Source organism: Crocuta crocuta, unplaced genomic scaffold (genome assembly GCF_008692635.1).
Source record: "Crocuta crocuta isolate KB4526 unplaced genomic scaffold, BGI_CrCroc_1.0 scaffold88, whole genome shotgun sequence".
Taxonomy (NCBI): Eukaryota; Metazoa; Chordata; class Mammalia; order Carnivora; family Hyaenidae; genus Crocuta; species Crocuta crocuta.
In genome coordinates, this window is record NW_027532420.1 from 1,493,945 (window position 1) to 1,510,523 (window position 16,579).

General features: G+C 38.0%; 1 pseudogene; it reads left to right on the forward strand.

The window, feature by feature from the left end:
* The first annotated feature begins 15,545 nt into the window (after positions 1–15,545).
* LOC144243935 (U6 spliceosomal RNA) lies at positions 15,546–15,640 on the forward strand (annotated as a pseudogene).
* Positions 15,641–16,579: the final 939 nt, after the last annotated feature.

Below are 16,579 nucleotides of genomic sequence, written 5' to 3' on the forward strand. Positions count from 1 at the left end.
GTTTCCTGCTCACAACGAGTGGACGGAATGAAGCCATGGGCTTGAGATTACATCGCAAGAGCAGAGAAGATTAATTACTGCAGTGAGTGAAAGGAATCACAAGATTCCACAAAATTCCTATAAGGGTTTTAATAAAGTGAAAGCAGATAGCACAGTAGGAGAAAGAGAATGTAAGCAAGGAGCCTGGCCCAGCTATGTTTAGGGTCCTTTTCTTCACACAGGGTCATGCTTTGTCTCTGGAGTGAGCCTCCAGATGTGAGCAAATGTGGTTTGGGGAGACCTTCCTAACAGATTCCAGCAGGGCTCTCTGTCCCCATAGAGTCACCCAGCCAAATCAGACTGCATAACCAGTCATGCCAGATATAAACCATCAATAAATAACCAGCCAGCATGGGGCCCATCAGGGAGTCCAAACTTGTAACAGCATGTCTTAAATCATTCATTAGCCTATTGGCTTATCTGGCCAAGAGTCATTGTGATACTTCCAGATGTCCCCAGAGAACAGGTACAGTCCATCTGTAAAATAGTTCTATCCTACAAAAGTACTTAGTTCCAGCAAGTCTCCTTTTCCAAGTCAAATCCCTAATAGAGAAGGAATGGGACCTGAGAACTGAGATGTGAATGTTTCAGTCGATGCTTTAAAACCCTAAACTACAGATGCCTCCAATTCCACTGGCCTGCTGGAAGTGGCTCATTTCTCATTAGAAAACAATGGCCAGGGGCACCTGGGTGACTCAGTTGGTGGAGCATCCGGCTTCAGCTCAGGTCATGATCTTGCGATTCATGAGTTCGTGCCCAATGTTGGCCCGGCTGCTGTCAGCGCAGAGATCCACTTCAGATCCTCTGTTCCCCTCCCTCTGCCCCTCCCACACTTGCACTGTCTGAAAAATAAATAAAACATTCAAGGAAGGAAGGAAGNAAAGAAAGAGAAAATAATGGCCACCAAGTGAAGTCAGCATCATGGCAGCATTAGCCATCCTTCACTTTAGTCTCCTTTAAGCAATTAAAATTCAGGATCCATTCGTGAACAAAAGTGCCTCTGTGGCACTTGAAGGATCCAGTAGCACATGGCCAGGGATCCTGGAGGAGTCCTGCCCACCGACGTGTGAGGCATTAGGCAGACGGACCTTGGTATGGGCCACAGAACCTGCGAATGGCCCCAGCTCCTCGCATCCGTGGTCTGGGCACACAGGCAGAATGCTGACCTAGCCAGAGCCCGCAGCAGGAGAGCCTTTGCAGAGGTCCAGCTTCCCGAGGAGTGCCAGTACTACACTGGGCAAAAAAATAAGTAAATGAACGAATGCAAGTTTGGAAGCACTAGAGAGGGTAAGAGGACCTTTTCCAGCATCAGCTTCCCCTCAGGGCAGCACAGCTTAGAGCTGAAGCTGGAGAAGGTCATGAGTGCGTGCCTGCCTTCCCCAGCTGTGCACAGTTAGAGACTCCAGGAAAATCATGACACAAATATAAAGCTGTTTGAAACGTGTCATGATTTTTCTTTTCTTTCTTTACTTTTCCTTTCTTTTCTTCTTTCTTTCTTTCCTCTTTCTTTCTTTCTTCCTTTCTTCTTTCTTTCTTCTTTCTTTCTTTCTTTCTTTCTTTCTTTCTTTCTTTCTTTCTTTCTTTCTTTCTTTCTTTCTTTCTTTCTTTCTTTTAGAGAAAGCATGAGCAGAGAAGAGGGACAGAGGGGGAGAGAGAGAGTGAGAGAGAGAAGGAGAATCTTAATTAAGCAGGCTCCATGCTGAGCATGAAGCCTGGTGTAGGGCTAGATCCCATAACCTTGGGATCATCACCTGAGTTGAAATCAGTAGTCAGATGCTAAACTAACGGAGCCTCCCAGGCACCCCTAAAACATGTCATAATTTTAATAGCAACTGAAGGAATGTAAGAAAAGATAATTATTTTGACCTTGGCCTAGGAGTTGTCTCTTAGACACAACCCAGCAATTATGAGGTTGGACTTAAAATGAAGTACTTTAAAAAAAAAAGTAAAAATGACAAATGAAAATAAATAAATAATAAGGAAAAGAAAATGTAATCCTGGCACCTTACTTAGCTCTGAAGAGAGCAACATTTACCATACCATGGTCATTTAGATGTATTTCATTAGCTTTTCCAGTTTAAAAATCAACCTATAGGTATGCTGTGAAGGAAATATAGCTACAATCTGAAATAAATGCTAGTAACTTGGTAAGGTAAAAATAAAGGAATAACTGCCAAAATCTAGGAAGCATTTTTGGAGGAAGTCAGGAGACTAGAAAAATGTAACTAGAATCAAGAAATAGACATTTAAAGCAATTGGAATAAACCATAGAAGTTCAAATATATATTTAAAGTTATGGCATATAAAAACAAAGGGCAAATAATAGTGTCACAGCCAGATACACCTTCTGGAAAGGGAAGGAGAGCTGGGATAGGAAACAAAATACATCCATTTCTGTAGAAGGGCGTCCAGTGTCCAAAAATGTATGAGTAGCAGGGCACTGGGGCTTGATTAGTTCAGCATACGACTCTTGATTTTGGCTCAGGTCATGTTCTCATGGTCGTGAGTTTGAGCCCCATGTCAGGCTTTGTGCTGATAGTGCTGAGCCTTGATGAGATTCTCTCCACCTCTCTGCCCCTCCCCCCACACCCTCTCTTTCTAAAGTTAAAAAAAGTGCAGGAGCATCAAATGACCGCATAAACTCATTCCTGAGATTTTTAAACAATTATATAAAATTCTTTAAATAACTTGTAACTGCCTGTGTTTAAAATATTTTAATGGTATCAACAAATTTGAACAAACATTCTGAGTACAAATAACTCATTGCATTTTAGATGTCAGATTGAGACATGGGGTTGGAGCTGCAAAAAAAAAAAAAAGAGTATTTTGTGGTTGCATAAAATGTATACTTTTAATATTGCTAAAATCTATGTTATATAATTATGCTAAGAACTATGATGGTAATTTGGTCTTCCTAGTGAGGACATAAAACTCCTTCAGGTGTTATATTATCCACAGTGTATTTTTTAAAATCTTGCTTCAGGATTCAGGAGATTAAAAGTTTTTCCTACATGTTTTCATGATACACAATTAGCCTGAAGTTTATTTGAAGCAGAATTCAGTGGGCTTTGAGAAGATTATATCCTGACTCTGTCCTTTACCTTCTGTGTGATTTGAGGCTGGTGGTTAATCTCCCTTGATCTCAATACCCTCCCCTGTAAAAACAGAGTAATATCTGTTCTTAACCTAACAGTAATTGTGACATTGAAAGGAATAATTAAGATGAAATCACTCAAAGATTTCTTGACACATAATGAGCCTGATTAATCAGTTATCATCAATGTCCCAATGAAAGAATGAGACTTTAGGAGCCTAACCGAGGAACAAGGTAAATATGTGAAGGCAGAGGTCTGTGTCATGGTTACTACCATAGCTGTGGCAACCAGCTTGGAAATTCTGCCTCTGACTTCTGGTGTGTATCAGAAAAAGAGAGATGAGATAGAGAAAGACAGACATAGAGAAATTTAAGAATTGAGTCATTTTTCTAAGACCTTAAAACAGTGGAATACATATAATACTGTTTTGTGTCACAGACTAAGAGAAAGAGTCATTCTTCATCCTGCAGACCTACCCAAACTGCCGAGTTTACTTTGCACATTATAAAGATTGGTACAATGAAGCCTCTACATAGTGGCAATGAGATTCTGTGGTCTGTGAAGTGGCAAGAAAAATGACAATGCATGACGGGTGAGTTTGCAAGCATGTGATGCCCAGTGAGCAGGACCGTATTAGGTAGAAAGGTAAAGAGCACCAGAGGTTAGATGTTACCTTTCTCTTTCTCAACCAATATGCTGCCTCATGGCTATCTCTCCAAAGCATGCATGCCACACTCTTTCCAACCATACCCTCTGTGGAAACTGATGGCCCAAAATATACTAATTACCCCAGAAACCAAATGTCAGAATTTCCCCCAGATGGACAGCTCTCCAAGTCCCCAAAGTAGCTCCAGAAACTTATAAGTTAAAATGTTTTCTTTTATCTGTGTCTCTAAATATATCTATGAGTTAAAATTCATGGTATCCACCATACTTTAGGTTCTAATAACAGGCAAGTTCGAAAAAGAAATCTGAGCACTTCAGGGAGAAAAAATTTGTGAGAATATTCCCCCATGTGGTAGTTCTATAGATTTAATTCTGGAAAACAAGTAGGTGATTGTAAACACCTTGTGACTACTAAAACCTCCAGCATACTGCTATGTGACAATTAACTTAAGTGATACACTTTCTTTCAGTACAGACTTCAAATGAAGTAGAATAGTCAACTCAATTGTATTTCACTTAGCAAGAAAACCAAGATTAAATTAGCTTGGATTTGAGTCACTCTCCAAGACAGAGAGTTTTGCATTTGTTTAAAATGCCCACATTTCAAATAAAATTTCAAATTTCCTTTTGCAGTGAATCCTTAACTAAAATGCAAAGCACTTAAGTCTAGAGACAATAAAATGTCCTTGTCTTACCTTCCTTAAGAATTTCAAGGTAAATGTTTCTTGGGTTTATTATAAAACCATTGGGGATTTGTATTGGCTACTTAAAAAAAATATTTCCTTACACTTGAAACTAATATAACACTCTATGTTAACTAACTAGAATTTTATTTTAAAATAAAAACTTAAAAAGCCAAAAAGAAGAAACTATTTTTCTTAATAATTAGAAGCAACTACTGGGTTTAAGAAATTTAAAGCAGATGACTTTAAATTCTTTCCATTTCTTTCTATCCTAAACCTCATCTGATCACATGTACTGAATTTCCTATTGAATCTCTTTCTATACCATATAGATAAACTTTATCATGAAAAATAAATATAATAGTAAACCTTGATTAACATTTAAGGATGATTTCAAGTGTACCTTTAAACAGGGAGCTACTGTCTTAATTAGACATGAATCAGCAAATCTTTATCTTTGAGATAAATATTTTACAGTAGGCTAAAAGTGATCATTTCTTTCTTAAAGTTTCTCACCAAGTGACTAAGTCTGACCTGTGCATAAGTAGAACAGTGATATTATGGGTAAAATTAGGCTTAAATGGAACAGGATTCTCTCCTAGCTTACAAGTAATCTTTGGAGAGTTCAAGAATCTGTAACATTCTGTTCATGCAATCTTTTGGGAAAGCTTCCTGTCCTAGTTAAGTTTCGACATATTTTTGTCATGCAGAAACAAGCTTTGACTCCCCTGTCACTGGGCAACCAAAGCACTGACCATCTGGACTCCTGGTTTGATTAAAAAAAAAAACAAAAACAAAACAAAACCTTTGAGGGAGCCAGAAAAATCCAGCCAAGTAAAAGAACATAGCTCAAATGGAACTCAAAAGAATTCTCAAAGACACATTAATTGAAACATTGTCTTATAAACAACTTAGACTTTTCACACACACACTTAAAATTCTGAAAGATTCTGGATTCAACCATTAAGGATGGTGATTTGGGAGACTGCCCTATTCAGGACATTGTTTTTAAGTGTGAAGTGAGTACTCTGAGTTGTTACGCTGGGAGCACTAGCATCCAGAACAGTCCATGACAAATCAGATGGTGTGGTCATCTTAGTAATAATGAAAGGAGAATTGGGAGATATTCTTTTGGCTAAGTAAATCCAATAAAAAGTATCGATGGCTGACACATGAATCTAGTCATAGGTGTACTTCCATGTGTTAAAAATAACACATCCCAATGTTCCCCCTCCCTGTGACCTAATAATTTCATCCATTATAAATTTTGACCACGTTTCCAAACCTGAAAATGGCCTCAAGAGAAAACTCCTTGCCAATAGATTTATTTGGATCCTACTTGATGTGGTAGAACCAGATCCTTGCCAAATGAGTAATCACAAGTATAATCCCTACAGCATGAAGTGCACATTTTGCAAAGGACAATATTTGTCTCCACGCAGTTGAAATATTGAAATTTATCTCAATATTCCAAGGGAACAATTAATCCTGAACAAACTTTCAAAAGTGTTGAGTCATTAATTTAGCATTTGGCGTCACTGCTACAGAAAACTTAGAGGAATACAGAAGCGATTTTCCAGTCTTCCACCAAAAAGAATCCCCTCAAGAAGGAAGCTGAAGTTGTCCAAGAGGATTGGAGGATGTCTTTGCTTTGTGAAGAATGTGGAAGAGGCCTGACCCAGAAATGGAGTGAATCCTCAGAGACTAACAGAGAGGAGGGGTAACAGGATCCAAGGGTTTTTGAACTCAGATGCTCTCTTGCAGGCCATGACCTGAAGAGCAAACCTCTCAGAGAGGACAAAGCAACAGTACTGTCTGAGATCTGAGGGATGATTATCGCAGCTTTACATTCTGAGGAAAATTCTCAGTGGCCAAGTTACCATGGATGTATTGGAAACCACAACTGCCCTTTGTGAATAAATGGTCTAGGCTGGGATATCTTCGAAGTCTGTACCTTACTCCAGTAACTACTGAAACAATTACAATTAGTTAGAATGACAGTAGATTTTTTCATCAGATAAATTTCCTCCATCTGGCCATGCAGACAAGAAGGAAATGGCTTGACAATTTTTTTTCAGTTAAAAAAAAAGTTCAGTTTGAGTAGTTGACTCACAATGTTACATTAGTTGTAGATGTACAACATAGTGTGATTCAACTTGTCTGTATGTTATACTGTGCCCACCATACATTTAACTACCATATGTCACCATATAATGCTATAACGATATCATAGACAGTATGTCTTCTGCTGTGCCTGTTATTCTCGTGACTTACTCTTTCCTTTACTGGAAGCCTGTATCTCCCTCTCCCCTTCACCCATTTGCCCATCCCCCAATCCTTCTCCCTTCCAGAAACCATCAGATTGTTCTCTTTATAAATAGGTCAGATTCTGCTTTTTGTTTGTTTATTTGTCTTTTAGATTTCATATTAGTGAAATAATATAGTATCTATCTTTCTCACTTAGTGTAATACCCTCTACATCCATCCCTTGTTGTGTTGTCACAAATGGCACAGTCTCATCCCTTTTTTTATGGCTGCATAATATTTGTGTGTGTGTGTGTGTGTGTAAAACACATCTTCCTAATTCATCTATCAATGGACATCTAGGCTGCTTCAGTATCTTGGCTATTGTAAAGCTGCATATATTTTTTCTAATTACTGTTTTTGTTCTCTTTGTGTAAATACCCACTAGTAGAATTATTAGATTATATTTCTATTTTAAAGCTCCATCCTATTTCCCACACTGGCTGTACCAACTTACATTCCCTCCAACAATGCACAAGGGTTCCTTTTTCTCCTCATCCTTGCCAACACTTATTATTTCTGTCTTTCTGATGTTAGTCATTCTGACAAGTGTGAGGTGATAGCTCACTGTGGTTTTGATTTGCATTTCCCTGATAATTAAACATAACATCTTTCAAATGCTGAATGAAAAGAACCATCAACCCAGAATTCTATATACAGCAAAAATATCCTTCAAGAATGAGGGGGAAAAGCAAGATGTTTTCAGATGAAGAAAAACTACCAGCAGAACTACTCTAAAAGAAGACGTAAAGAATTTCTTAAAACAGAAAGTTAATGATAGGAGGAGTCTTGGGACATTAGGAATTTTAAAATTTATTTTTAAATGTTTATTTATTTATTTTAAGAGAGAGAAGAAGACACAGAGCACACACATGAGCAGGCAAGGAGCAGAGAGGCGGGGGGGGGGGGGGGGGGGGGGGCGGAGAGAGAATCCCAAGCAGGCTCTGCACTGCCTGCACAGAGCCCAACACAGGGCTCAAACCCACGAACCAGGAGATTATGACCGAGCAGAAATTAAGAGCTGGAGGCTCCACCATCTGAGCCACCCAGACACTCTGGGACATCAGGAATTTTAAAAACAATAGAAAGAGTAAAACTGTGGGTAAATACAATAGATGTATTTTTTCCTCTTGAGTTTTTAACTTGTTTGATGGTTGAAATAAAAATTAAAATAGTGTCTGATGTGGCTCTCAGTGATGTGTAGGGAACACTTAAAAGATTTGTATTATGAATGGGGAAAGTAACAGGATATAAGGGAAGTAAGATGTCTCCCATACTCCACTCAAACTGAAACAGCCACTCAGAGAAATAAATTCTCAGGTTCTTTAAAACACTAAATATGCAGAATGTATGAAGCAGCAGTTCTAGAAAAAGAAAAATTGATGCCCACATAAAAACCTCTACACAAGTGTTCATAGCAGCTTTACTGGAAATATTCAAAACAGAATCATCAAAACTACTTTACGACAGGTGACTGATCACACACTCTGTGGTACATCTGTAAGTGGAATACTATTTATCAGTAAAAGGAATGGAGAATTGATACGTGAAACAGCCTGTCTGGATCTCAAGGGCATTGTGCTGAGTGCAAAAATAAAAGCCAATCATAAAATATCTTATGTTGCATATTTCAATTCATGTAACATACTCAGAATGACAAAATTCTAGTTATGGAGAAATCAGTTAGTAGTTTCCAGGGATCGAGTATTGTGGTAAGAGCAGGAAAGGGGCTAAGTGTGACATTGAGGCGGTCACACAAGGGGCATCTTTGTGATGGAGTAGTTGTGTATCTTTACTGAGGTGGTGGTAACACAGATCTGCATGTGACACAGAGGAATATAACTACACACTCATTGTGCCAATATCTACCCCTGGTTTTTACACTGCATGCCAGTTCCTTAAAATGCATCCATTGGGAGAAATGGATCTCTCCTTGCATCTTCCTGTGAATCCATAATAATATTAAAATAAAATTTATTTTTTAAATGTTTATATATTTATTTTGAGAGAGAGAAAGAGAAGGAGGGAGAGAGAGAGAACAAGCAAGGGAAGGGCAGAGTGAGGGAGGGAGAGGGAGACAGAGAGAGAGAGAGAGAAAGAATTCCAGGTAGGCTCCGTGCTGGGCATGGGACTTGACCTCACAACCACAAGATCACGACCTGAACCAATATCAAGAGTCAGACACTTAACTGACAGCCATCCAGGTGCCCCCAAAATAAAACTTTATAAAAGAATCCAGAACGTGAGCTCACTGTGGCACCTTCTTGTTGAACTTTACCTCAGAGTAGAAGGCATACATGCTCACCATTCTGTCAGCTCTTCATTCTTCATACATACATCACTGTCTTTCTCAATGAGCCAGCTTCTCCCTGGACTGCTACTTTACACATTTTACCTTTTCTGCTGCTTCAAAAAAGCATTACATTTTGCTGAATGTAACTTTTCTCTCCCTCTAACTTTTAATTCTGTTTAGAAGATGAACATTCTGTTCATTTCTGTCTTCCAGCATAGGACATGTAATTTTCTAGTGTTTGAGTTAATACAGAACAGTTTGGACCAATTTCCTAGTACTAAGTATTACTGGTTCTTTTTAATAGTGCCTTGATAAAACCATTCCAAAGGAACAATATCAATTAAATAGACTTGAATAGCATTGTCCATGCTTATTATACATGTTAATTAACCACTAATAATTAATACACATCTGTATATATACACATTTGTATGTATACACAACATATATACAAATTAACTCAAATTAATGTGGCATGTAGAGAAAATATAGTTCATTAATATTGAAGAAATGTAAAGTAATAATGTAATCCAAATAATTATGCCAATCCAAAATTTGCCTTCTTTGAGGGGTGCCTGGGTGGCTCAGTTGGCTAAGCGTCCTATTTCTGCTCAGGTCATGATCTCATGATTCATGGGTTCAAGTCTCACGTTGGACTCAGCTCAGAGCCTGGAGCCTGCTTAAGATTCTGCATCTCCCTCTCTCTTTGCCCCTCTCGCATTCGTGCTCTCTGTCTCTCAAAAATGAATAAACATTAAAATGTTTTTAAATTTACCTTCTTTGAAAGATACACTTACCACACCAGCATCCACAACAGTGGCCAAAGGAAGAAAATAAGATATAAATTATTAGTGAGGCACATGAGTGGATCAGTCAGTTGAGCGTCCAGTGTAGGCTCAGTCATGATTGTGCATTTAAGCCCTCATCGGTCTCTGTGCTAACAGCTCAGAGCCTGGAGCCTTTTTCAGATTCTGTATCTCCTTCTCTCTCTGCCCCCACCCCCACTCGTGCTCTCTCTCTGTCTCTCAAAAATAAATAAATGTTAAAATATGTTTAAAAAGACAGAACTCTATCATGTCAAAACACTACTTCACAAAAACCAACTCCACAATTAATTCTTTATTCAACTCTCTACCAAAGACAAATTCTCTAAAACTTAAAGCTCTAAAATTAAAGCTGTCCTGACTTCTCTAATATGGCATTGTATTTAGTTGCCAGAAGTCCACTTGGAATCTGACTTTTGGGGGGACAGTGCTGAATGGACTGAACAGGAATCCACACATCACCAACTATAGCTACACATTCAGTAGTGACAGCAAGTTCTAATGCAGTCACCTCAAAGCAGTCTTCATCCTTTTTACATTTTTTCCACAACTGCTTTTGTCATAAAAGATAAATAGGATTAATTTTAAAAATTTTGGAATGATGTATTGCCTCTAGGATTGCTTTGGAAATCTCTTTGCCCCTAAATATTGAAGGCAATTTGAAGGTAATTGGAGGTAATTTGACTAATGTGAAATATTACAAGGTTAAGGGAAAAAAAAAAACCACCTTGAAAATCTGTCTTACCTGAATGGGTACAAATCTTTCAACAATGATAATAGAGTTAAGTAATTATGAAAATGGATACCATCATAAAGCAAAAATGCAGAAGAATGGGAAACCACACACCATCTTAATAAAAACAAATGAAGACAGATCAGAGCACAATACTTCATGGAAATTTATTTTGTTAATCAGTACATTGAAAAGACTATATCTCTGTCAAGAAAGAGAAGTGAATTAAATACAAGAAAATTGTAGGGGCACCTAGCTGGCTTAGAAGGCATGCAACTCTTGATCTCAGAGTCATGAGTTCCAGCCCCATATTAGGTGTAGAGAATGCATAAATAAGCTAATTAATTGATTAATTACAAAATATAAACATAGGAAAATTATGTTCACAATATGTAAAAAAAAAAATAAAAAGCCAACAATGGTGCTTTATAGCAGAAAAGTACATCCATATTTCCTATTTCAGACTCCCAAACCAAAAGAAAAATAAGTAGCATGTTCACTGGAAGTTTTAATTCACAATTTGCTGTGTCCAAGAAAAAAATTGGAGATACCATGAGTGGGGAGCTGTTTCTTTCTTTCTTTTTTTTTAATGTTTGTATTTGAGAGTGAGAGAAACAGAGACGGAGTGCAAGTGGGGGAGGGGCAGAGAGAGAGGGAGACGCAGAATCCAAAGCAGGCTCCAGGCTCTGAGCTATCAGCCCAGAGCCTGATGCAGGGCTTGAACTGACGGACCGTGAGCTCATGACCTGAGCTGAAGTCAGATGGTTAACCGACTGAGACACGAAGCCACCCTGGGATTCTGTTTCTACATTCAAATTGCCAAGTATCTAATTATCTGATTAATGAAGAAAAGAAATACAGATAATCAGACAGCCATTGTAATTTCCCTGACCTTTATACCAATAGTACCTACCAGAGTAATAGTTTTTCCCCATACAGTGACTTTTGTGACCAAATCCCCAGTTCAGTTGTTTTTCATGGATCTTGTAGGTAAGTATTAAAACTTTATTTGTTCATATAGAAAATATTCTAAGGTTCAAAATACATCTATAAGGACTGTTATTTCAATTCTACATACTAAGCCCAATTTGTCATTTCGAGAGGAGTATCTTACTTGGGAATTATCTGATTCAAACTATTCTCTGTGTTTATTTACTTTTTACTGGTCTGTTCAGAGCTCTGTAAGAACTCTGGAAACATCTGTAGTCACACTTACCGCTGCTGTGAGCATAGGGGGGATGAGAAGTAGAGAGAGAGTTTACTCTGAATATTCTCCCTCCCTCCCCCTGTCCCCTCCTCTCTCAGTTTAGGAACAAGGAGGGGTTGATGGCTAGAGGGACAGCATAGAAACAGATCTGAATCAAGAGGAGAATCTCTGAGAATACTATCTTCAAATTCATATGCATGTATATGGATAATCTTCTTAATTCGCTGTCCTCAGCAGGAAATCCTATAGACAAAATCTTTTACTTTTATTATTTTAATTCCAGTTAGTTAACATGCAGTGTTAATTTGCTTCATGTGTACTGGAACTTCAAGCCTTCCACTAAGTTCTACACAGAGGATGTCTACCACTGAGAGAGGCTAGGATTGCCTAAAGCCTGCCCCCACCACCCCAGGGTACAATCACAGAGGGCCATGGAGGTCTGGGGTAGGACACAAGAGCTAAACTTGAAGGCCCTCGATCTCAAGCTCTGTTCATCAACTCCGAATATAGCATTTAAAGAAATTTTATGTAAGGACACTTGGGTGAATCAGCTGGTTGAATGCCCAACTCAGGTCATGATCTCAGGATTGTGGGATAGAGCCCTACCTTGGGCTCCATGAGCATGGAGCCTGCTTAGGACTCTCTCTCTCTCTCTTCCTCCCCCTCCTCCTCTTCGTCGTCATCGTCATCTACTTCTTCTTTGTCATCATCATCTTCTTCTTCTTCTCCTTATTCTTCTTTCTTCTTCTTCTCCTCCTTCTTCTTCTTCTTCCCCTCTCTCCTGCTTACTCTCTCTCTATATATAATTAAATAAATAAATATTTTTTAAAATAATTTAAGAAAATAGATCATAAGCACTAGTCATTTTCCCTGAAAATTCCATATCTCTATCAAAAGAAGTAACTGAAAAATGTACTGAAATCATGGTTATTTGCAACATATGCTGAATATAGAGATGATATCGTTGAAAATATTACTCAATTCCATTCAAGCTATTTCTGTAGTACATAAAGTTTTTTTAACTAATATAAAAGGTACACTTTTACAGATGTCTTTTTTAAATATTTATTTTATTTGAGAGAGCAAGAGAGAGAGAGCATGAGCAAGGGAGGGGCAGAGAGAGGGAGACATGGAATCCAAAGAAGGCTCCAGGCTCCCACCTGTCAGAGCCCAACGAGGGGCTTGAGTCCAATGAGGGGCTCCAACCCATGAACCGCGAGATCATGACCTAAGCGAAAGTCGGACGCTTAACCGACTAAGCCACCCAGGTGCCCCAATAGTTTACTTTTTTAAATCATGTGAAAAGATAATTGATTACATAAAGAAGTAATGATTTACACCAACAGAAGAAATAATGAAAGAGAATGGCTTTGAATCTGCAGAAATTCTGCCTACAGTGTCCTTCTTCCCTTCCACTCACTATCACAAACTCAAGTGCAGCCACTTTTGTAGTCACCCCCTTTCCCCTCTTCACACGTAATCACTCCTTCTCTTGTAGTCCCTGCTCAGTTAGTTTGTACATGTATTTTAGCATTAGATTACTGAATTGTAATGATTTACTTACATTTATGACTTGTCCAACCACAAGTGGATATTAAGCAACACACTCCTGAACAGCCAATGAGTGAAAGAAGAAATCAAAAGGGAATCAAAAAATATTTCAAAACAAATAAAAGTGGGAAGACTACACATCAGAAGCTAGAGGATGCTTTGAAAGCAGCTCTGAGAGGGTGCTTCATAGACATAAAGACATATAGTAAGAAACTAGATCTCAAATAACCAACCTAAGTTTATACCTCAAGGAATTAGATAAAGAACAGACCTAATCTTTACCATCAGGTCTTTGATTACTCGAGTAAACTACGCCTCCTAGACATTAAAAGAGAGCTAAGTTTTAGTGACAATGATGTAAATGTAAAACCCATTGTATTTGCCTCTGAAATCTTTGTTACTTTGATTAAATACACAAGTAAATATTGTTTCAAAATGGACCAAAAAAGAAAAAGAAACCAAGCTCAAGCTTAACAGAATGAGGGAAATAACAAAGATCAGAACAGAAATAAATGAAGTGGACATTATAAAGACAATAGAAAAGATCAACAAAATTAAGAGCTAGCTCTTCAAAAAGGTAAACAAAATAGGCCAGCCTTTAGCTAGACTAAGAAAAAATAAAGAAGACTCATAAATAAAATAAATGAAAGAAGAGACGTCACAACTGATATCACAGATATTCAAAGGATCACAACAGACTAATCTAAACTGTTGTGCTCTAACATTAGGAAAACCTAGAACACATGGCCAAGACTGAATCATGAAGAAAAAGGAAATATGAACAGATCATCAGTGAATACAGAGTTTGAATAATTAACCCAAAATCACACAAAAGAAGAAAACCCAGAACCAGATGATTTCACTGGTAAATTTATGGGAACGTTTAAAGAACAATTAATGCCAATCCTTCTGAAATTCTTCCAAACAATTGAAGAGGAAAAAAACATTCCCAAACTCATTTTATGAGGCTAGAGTAACTTTGATACCAAAGCCAGATAAGGACTACAACAAAGGAAAACAAACCAATATCCCTGATGAAGAGATAAAAGCAAAAACCCTCAACAACATTTTAGCCAACAGCATTCAGCAGCATGTTAAAGAGGTCATACACCATGACCAGGAGGGATTTATCCCTGGAATTCAAGGATGGTTCAATATATGCAAATCAATAAATGTGATACACCTCATTAATAAATGAAAGATAATCACATGATCATCTCAGTAGAAAGAGAAAAAGCATTTGACAAAATACAACATCCTCTTTGGATAAAAATCCTTACCAAAATGAGTATACCTCAGTATAACAAAGCCATACATGATAAGCCCACAGCTGCTATCATGCTCAGTGGTGAAATGTAGAATGCTTTCCCTCTAAGATCAGGATCTAGATAAGGACACTCACTTTCATCACTCTTATTTTTTTTAATTTTTGAAAATATTTTATTTATTTTTGAGAGAGAGACAGCATGAGCAGGGAAGGGGCAGAGAGAGAGGGAGACACAGAATCTGAAGCTGGCTGTCAGCACAGAGCCCGATGCGGGGCTCGAACCCACGAACCGTGAGATCATGACCTGAGCCGAAGTCGGATGCTTAACTGACTGAGCCACCCAGGCACCCCTCATCACTCTTATTCAACATAGTCCTATGTCCTGGCTGGGAAAATCAGGCAAGAAAAAGAAATAAAATGCATCCAAAACAAACAAACAAAAAGTAAAATTGTCTCTGCAGATGATGTGATTTTATATGTAGAAAACCCTAAAGACTTCACCAAAAATCTGTTAGGTCTAATGACGAATTCAGTAAAGTCGCAGGATTAAAAAAAAAAATCAACATACTGTGATCAGTTGCATACACTAAAACAGAATATTCTGTAAAAGAATTAAACCCATCTTGTTCATAATAGCATCATAAATAGGAAGAATTAATATTGTTAAAATATTGCTACTACTCAAAGCCATCTATAGATTCATTTATAGATTTTGATATAATCCTTATCAAAACTACCATGTCATTTCTCATAGATCTAGGGAAAAAAATCCTAAAATTTGTGTAGAATCACAAAAGACTCTGACTAGCCAAACAATCCTGAGAAAGAACAGAGCTGGAGGTATCACACTTCCTGATTTTAACCTGTACTACAAAGCTATGGTGTGCTCACTTCAACAGCACATACACTAAATTTGGAACGATACAGAAATGATTAGCATGGGATGACATGCAAATTCATGAAGTGTTCTATACTACAAAGCTATAGTCATGCAAACAATGTGGTACTGGCATAAAAATACACACAAGGGCCAATAGAACAGAATCAAGAGCCCAGAAAGGAACACCCATATCTATGACCAAGTAATATTTGACACAGGAACCAAGACTATACAAGGAAAGGATAATCTCTTCAACAAATGGTTCTGGGAAAACTGAATAACTACATATAAGAAAATGAAATGGGACCCCACCCTTGATATCTGATCACCTCCAATGTCTGAGCAAATTTCTTCTCTACCATCCCCCAGGTGATATCTCAGTACTCTGGTCTGCCTGCAGCAAGAGTCTGTGAGTCCTTTTAGCTGGGATTCTCCCACCCCCATCTTACTGTTCTTTCTTCTTAGTAGTTTCTTAAAAAATTTTTTAAAGGTTTTTAATGTTTGTTTATTTATGAGAGAGACAGAGTGTGAGTGAGGAAGGGGCAGAGAGAAAGGGAGACATAGAATCTGAAGTGGTCTCCAGGCTCTGAGCTGTCAGCACAGAGCCTGAGGTGGGGCTCCACCATGAGATCATGACCTGAGCCAAAGTTGAACGCTTAACCATTGAGCCATCCAGGCGCCCCTTTTCTTAGTAATTTTCTATCCACTAACCTCCAACCCATTTGTTGACTATACAGGTCCACTTGTCCCTGCTGAATTCAAAATTGAGCCCAGTTCTGAACTAAGTCTCTTTTCCCCTATTGTAATATTTCCTGAATAAAATCTGCTTTTACCACCGAAACTACTCTCCAGCCCTGACTTCGTTTAATGGTAGATTAAAAGCAAAAAGATAGAAAATAACATATCAAGCAAAGACTAACCAAAACGAAGTGCGATTATCTGTATTAATATCAAATAACACTGAATTCAGAGCAAGGGAAATGACCAGAATTTTAAAAAGATAAAAGGGTCAATCCATCAATAACGCACAATAATTT